Below are 7,117 nucleotides of genomic sequence, written 5' to 3'. Positions count from 1 at the left end.
AGGCAGGGGAAAAAGCCAACCAAAGATGGTTTAGCTATAGCCTCAGTCTCATCCTCTGGGGATCTCAGGAGCATAAAATGCACCACAGGGCTTATTTTAGAAAGAAGGGATCTGGACTTTGTACCCCACATCAGTCATTCGTTGGCTATGGGTGGGCCAGGGGGAGGTAGGGAAAAGAGGAGCAAAATTTCCTGGGCATCTCCAGGCAAAACGGTTCACAGGGACTGATAACAATTCTCCGGAGGAGTCAGCTATGAGATGCTAGCAGCCAGCGCTCGTGACAGCTGGGGAATGGGTGGTCCATCCCTGTGAAAGCGTATAACCAAGAGCATTTACTGCAGGGGAACTGCTGAAGAGATGGGAGCTAGATGATGAAGGTGAGGAGAGGATAATAAACTCTCCTACCAGTCTTTCAAGGAGAAATTGAAACAGCTGATTATTTTTTCTTCTTTTTTTCCTTGCCACTCCACGTGACTTACGGGACCTTAGTTCCCTGACCAGGAATGGAACCTGTGCCCCTGCAGTGGAAACGTGGAATCCTAACCACTGGACTGACAGGGAAGTCCCTGGTATGGTTTTAAATAATCAAAATCCAGATCTGATAGGATGACCAAATAGGTAACCCTTTCTGGACAGCTATTAAGTGTACTTTATCATCAAGTGGCCATCTTCCCCAAAGCCTGACTTGCCTTTTCCAAATATCTTATGCAGTATTTTCCAAAGAGTGCTGCTATAGGATGTGTATATATCTATATACATGCTATAGGATGTACATATATACACATCTATGTATATATATTCTGTAGGATGTGATTATATATTAATAGTAGGATACAGTAGGAAATGGCAGCCCACTCCAGTACTCTTGCCTGGGAAGTCCCATGGACAGAGGAACCTGGTGGACTGTAATCCATGGAGTCACAAAGAGTCAGATACGACTTAGCGACTAAACAACAACATAGGATGTTAACAAGTGTTGCTTCAGGAGAGGTACAGATCCCCTAAATAAAGGTAAATGGGTTTATTTTGTCCCCACAACTTTAAAATAAATAGACTGAGTAAACAAAATGTGTGTGTGTGTATATATATGTATATTCATACAATGAAATACTACTCAACCATAAAAATAATGAGATATTAATGCATACTGCAACATGGATGAATCGAAAATGTGCAAAATGAAAGAACTCAGGCAAAAATTACTATTTTATGATTCCATTTATATGAAGTGTTCCAAATAGTTAAATCCATAGAGACAGAAAGCAAGCTCAGTTGCTAGGGGCTGGGGGTGGGAAGAATGGGGAGTGATTGCTTAATGGGTACAGGGTTTTCTTGTGAGGTGATGAAAAGGTTTTGGAACCAGAGGTACTGGTTTCTAGACATTGTGAATGCACTAGGTACACTGAATTGTATGCTTTATCATAGTTGATTTTATGTTCTGTGAATTTCACCTCAATTTTAAAATAACTGCACTGAGGGACTTCCGTGGCAGTCCAGTGGTTAAGACTGCATTTTCAGTGCAGGGGTCATGGGTTTGATCCCTGCTTGGGAAACTAAGATCCTACATGCCGCACAGCCAGAAAATGTTAAAACAAACAATGACACATTTAGTGTGCTTGTTGCTAATGGGATATCATTGCTCCCAGGTCTTCTCAGTGGACAGGTACAGAGCTAGGGAAAAACAATTCCTATATGCATGGGGAACCTCTAGGCTAAGCTATAAAGCATTTCACAAATATGTTAAGGAATCCTTTTTTCAGGCCATGCCTGCGGCTTGTGGGAATCTTAGTTCCCCGACCAGGCACTGAACCTTGGCAGTGAAAGCTTAGAGTCTCAACCCCTGGGCCTGTTCATATATAGTTTCTCTGAGCTGAGCCTTAGTTTATATACCAGATCAATGGTCTCCATTGATATAATTGAAAGTACACTTTTTAAAAAGTTAAATACTTTTAAGGTCTGTCAGAGTGTTTCACAAGGTCTCAAGCTCTGAGAAGACAGGGTTCAGTTCTTCAATTTTAGTCATTTTCACAGTGCCTACCAGTGTCCTTTGCACATAATCTGTAGTACACATTCTGCAGATGACTTTGGATAAAACCACACTATCTCGCTGAGCTGTCTGCCGATCTAGTTCTGCCAGAGGCTAAGAAATAGTCAATCTGATCAGTATTTCTCGAAGGTCTGTTTGGACCTACAAAAGCCCGTCCTCTACTCTCCAAAAGTCTGTTATCTAGTGAAGTAATGATAACAAAAGGGCTTCCCCTGGTGGCTTAGTGGTAAAGAATCCTCCTGCAATGCAAGAGACGTGGGTTCATTCCCTGGGTCGGGAAGATCCCCTTGGAGGAGGGCATAGCAAACCACCGCAGTATTCTTGCCGGGGAAGTCCAATGGACAAACGAGCCTGGCGGGCTACAGTCTATAGGGTTGCAAAGAGTTGGAGATAACTGAAGTGAGTGAGCAGGAGCAGGAGCGGAAACAATTGACACCATCAATTGAAGCTTCCCCAGTTCCATTCATTTAATCTTTAATCTGGATCAACAACATTTAGATCATCTTTAATCTTTTTTCTTACAGTGCTTTAACAAATATCCATCTCTATATGTAATTAAGAACATGTTCAGATAGGATGGATACCTCCTTAGAAATTACTAGGTCAAATTGTGTGTGCATGTGTAATTTGAAGACATTACCAAGTAGCTCTTCGCAGAGGCCGTATGGATTTCCAACCGCATTGGCAGTGTACGACAATCCTTGTTCCCCATACTCTTCCCAAGATAGCTATCAAGCTTTTTGATCTTTGCCAATCTGATAGGTGAAAAATGATATCTCGGTGTGGTTGCAATTTGCATTTCTTTTATTATTACAAGTGAAACTCAGAAAATAAGTGTCAGAATGTGGAAGAACTAGAATCCTTGTATACTGTTGGTGGAAATATAAAATGATACAGCCACTATGGAAAACATTATGATGGTTCTTCAAAAAATTAAAGGCAGAATTATCATATGATCCAGGAATTTCACTTTTGGTATACATCCAAAGGAATTGAAACCAGGAACTCAAAGAGATATTTGTAAACCCATGTTCATAGCATCTTTGTTCACAATAGCCAAAAGATGGAAACAACCCAAGTGTCCATCAACAGATGAATGGATAAAATGTGGTATATATCAGTGTATACAATAGAATAGTATTCAGCCTACAAAAAGAAGGAAATCTCGACGCATGCCACAACATGGATGAACACTGAGGACATTATGCTAAGTGAAATAAGCCAGGCACAAAAGGACAGATACTGTCTTCATACTTACGTGCCTTGATAGTCAAATTCATAGAGACAGGAAGTAGGCTGGTGATTGTCAGGGCCTGGGAGGAGGGGAAAGTGTGGGGAGTAACAGCTTAATGGGCACATAGTTTGAGTTTGGGAAAACCAAAAAATTATGAAGATAAATGGTAGTGTTTACCATACAACAACTGGAATGTACTTAATGCCACTGAACTGTACAATTAAAAATGGTTAAGATGGTAAATTTTATGTATATTTTACTACAATTTTTTAAGGATTTTTTTAAGGTGGACCACTTTAAAACTCTTTATTGAGTTTGTTACAATATTGCTCCTGTTTTATTTTTTGGCTTTTTGTCTGTGGGCATGTGGGATCTAAGCTTCCCAAGCAGGGATCAAACGTGCAACCGCTGCATTGGAAGGTGAAGTCTTAAGCACTGGACCACCAAGGTAGTCCCTACCATAATTTTTGTTTTTAAAGGGTGAAGCTACTCATGTTTGCATGTCACAGCCATTTGTTTCCTTCTCTGTGAACTGTCCGTATTCTTTTCACAGGCCCCATTGTTCCTTGGTAATTTTACTGATTTACAGAGCACTTTGTATTAGCCTTTTCTACCTGATATAAGTTGCAAAATTTTCTTCCACTTTTCTGTTGACTTGGTTTCTGTTGTGGTTTTGGTTTTTAGCTGACTATGCTGTACACATCTGACTAAACTTTAAAAAAACATTTTATAAATTATAAGTTAGAAGTTTGGGATTAACATTGTGTGTGTGTGTGTGTGTGCATGTGCACGCTCATTGTGTCTGACTCTCTGTGACCCATGCGCTGTAGCCCGCCAGGCTCCTCTCTGTATGGAATTTTCCAGGCAAGAATACTGGAGTGGGTTGCCATTTCCTCCTCAACATATACACACTACTATATGTACAAGACTTTTTAGAACTAACACCCAAAAAAGATGTCCTTTTCATTACAGGGGACTGGAATGCAAAAGTAGGAAGTCAAGAAACACCTGAAGTAACAGGCAAATTTGGCCTTGGAATGCCGAATGAAGCAGGGCAAAGACTAATAGAGTTTTGCCAAGAAAATGCACTAGTCATAGCAAACACCCTCTTCCAACAACACAAGAGAAGACTCTACACATGGACATCACCAGATGGTCAACACCAAAATCAGATTGATTATATTCTTTGCAGCCAAAGATGGAGAAACTCTATACAGTCAACAAAAACAAGACCAGGAGCTGACTGTGGCTCAGATGATAAACTCCTTATTACCAAATTCAGACTGAAATTGAAGAAAGTAGGGAAAACCACTAGACCATTCAGGTATGACCTAAATCAAATCCCTTATGATTATACAGTGGAAGTGAGAAATAGATTTAAGGGCCTAGATCTGATAGATAGAGTGCCTGATGAACTATGGAATGAGGTGGGTGACATTGTACAGGAGACAGGGATCAAGACCATCCCCATGGAAAAGAAATGCAAAAAAGCAAAATGGCTGTCTGGGGAGGCCTTACAAATAGCTGTGAAAAGAAGAGAGGCAAAAAGTAAAGGAGAAAAGGAAAGATATAAGCATCTGAATGCAGAATTCCAAAGAATAGCAAGAAGAGATAAGAAAGCCTTCTTCAGCAATCAATGCAAAGAAATAGAGGAAAAGAACAGAATGGGAAATACTAGAGATCTCTTCAAGAAAATTAGAGATACCAAGGGAACATTTCATGCAAAGATGGGCTCGATAAAGGACAGAAATAGTATGGACCTAACAGAAGCAGAAGATATTAAGAAGAGGTGGCAAGAATACACGGAAGAAGTATACAAAAAAGATCTTCATGACCCAGATAATCATGATGATGTGATCACTATTCTAGAGCCAGACATCTTGGAATGTGAAGTCAAGTGGGCCTTAGAAAGCATCACTACGAACAAAGCTAGTGGAGGTGATGGAATTCCAGTGGAGCTGTTTCAAATCCTGAAAGATGATGCTATGAAAGTGATGCACTCAATATGCCAGCAAATTTGGAAAACTCAGCAGCGGTCACGGGACTGGAAAAGGTCAGTTTTCATTCCAATCCCAAAGAAAGGCAATGCAAAAGAATGCTCAAACTACCGCACAATTGCACTCATCTCACACACTAGTAAAGTAATGCTCAAAATTCTCCAAGCCAGGCTTCAGCAATACGTGAACCGTGAACTCCCTGATGTTCAAGCTGGCTTTAGAAAAGGCAGAGGAACCAGAGATCAAATTGCCAACATCCGCTGGATCATGGAAAAAGCAAGAGAGTTCCAGAAAAACATCTATTTCTGCTTTATTGACTATGCCAAAGCCTTTGACTGTGTGCATCACAATCAACTGTGGAAAATTCTGAAAGAGATGGGAATACCAGACCACCTGACCTGCTTCTTGAGAAATCTGCATGCAGGTCAGGAAGCAACAGTTAGAACTGGACATGGAACAACAGACTGGTTCCAAGTAGGAAAAGGAGTACGTCAAGGCTGTATATTGTCACCTTGCTTATTTAACTTCTATGCAGAGTACATCATGAGAAACGCTGGACTGGAAGAAACACAAGCTGGAATCAAGATTGCCAGGAGAAATATCAATCACCTCAGATATGCAGATGACACCACCCTTATGGCAGAAAGTGAAGAGGAGCTAAAAAGCCTCTTGATGAAAGTGAAAGAGGAGAGTGAAAAAGTTGGCTTAAAGCTCAACATTCAGAAGACGAAGATCATGGCATCTGGTCCCACCATTTCATGGGAAATAGATGGGGAAACAGTGGAAACAGTGTCAGACTTTATTTTTAGGGGGCTCCAAAATCACTGCAGATGGTGACTGCAGCCATTAAATTAAAAGACGCTTACTCCTTGGAAGAAAAGTTATGACCAACCTAGACAGTATATTCAAAAGCAGAGACCTTACTTTGCCGACTAAGGTCCGTCTAGTCAAGGCTATGGTTTTTCCTGTGGTCATGTATGGATGTGAGAGTTGGACTGTGAAGAAGGCTGAGTGCCAAAGAATTGATGCTTTTGAACTGTGGTGTTGGAGAAGACTCTTGAGAGTCCCTTGGACTGCAAGGAGATCCAACCAGTCCATTCTGAAGGAGAGCAACCCTGGGATTTCTTTGGAAGGAATGATGCTAAAGCTGAAACTCCACTACTTTGGCCACCTCATGGGAAGAGTTGAGTCATTAGAAAGGACTCTGATGCTGGGAGGGATTGGGGGCAGGAGGAGAAGGGGACAACAGAGGATGAGATGGCTGAATGGCATCACCAACTCAATGGACGTGAGTTTGAGTGAACTCCGGGAGATGGTGATGGACAGGGAGGCCTGGCATGCTGCAATTCATGGGGTCGCAAAGAGTTGGACACGACTGAGCGACTGAACTGCACTAAACTGATACGTAAAATAGGTAAACAACAAAGACCTACTATATAACACAGGGAACTATACTCAATATAGTGTAATAGCCTCTAATGGAAAAGAATCTGAAAAAAGCACCCATGTGACACTGTGCAGGAGACAGGGATCAAGACCATCCCCAAGAAAGAGAAATACAAAAAGGCAAAATAACTGTGAAAAGAAGGGAAGCAAAAAGCAAAGGAGAAAAGGAAAGCTATACCCATTTGAATGCAGAGTTCCAAAGAATAGCAAGGAGAGATAAGAAAGCCTTCCTCAGAGATCAATGCAAAGAAATAGAGGAAAACTATAGAATGGGGAAGATTAGAGATCTCTTCAGGAAAATTAGAGATACCAAGGGAACAAACATTTCTTGTAAAGATGGTCACAATAAAGGACAGAAATGGTATGGACCTAACAGAAGCAGAAGATATTAAG

The sequence above is a fragment of the Oryx dammah genome, unplaced genomic scaffold, assembly GCF_014754425.2.
Source record: "Oryx dammah isolate SB20612 unplaced genomic scaffold, SCBI_Odam_1.1 HiC_scaffold_13, whole genome shotgun sequence".
Classification (NCBI taxonomy): domain Eukaryota; kingdom Metazoa; phylum Chordata; class Mammalia; order Artiodactyla; family Bovidae; genus Oryx; species Oryx dammah.
The sequence above is the reverse complement of the archived record's forward strand: the minus strand, read 5'-3'. Positions refer to the sequence as shown.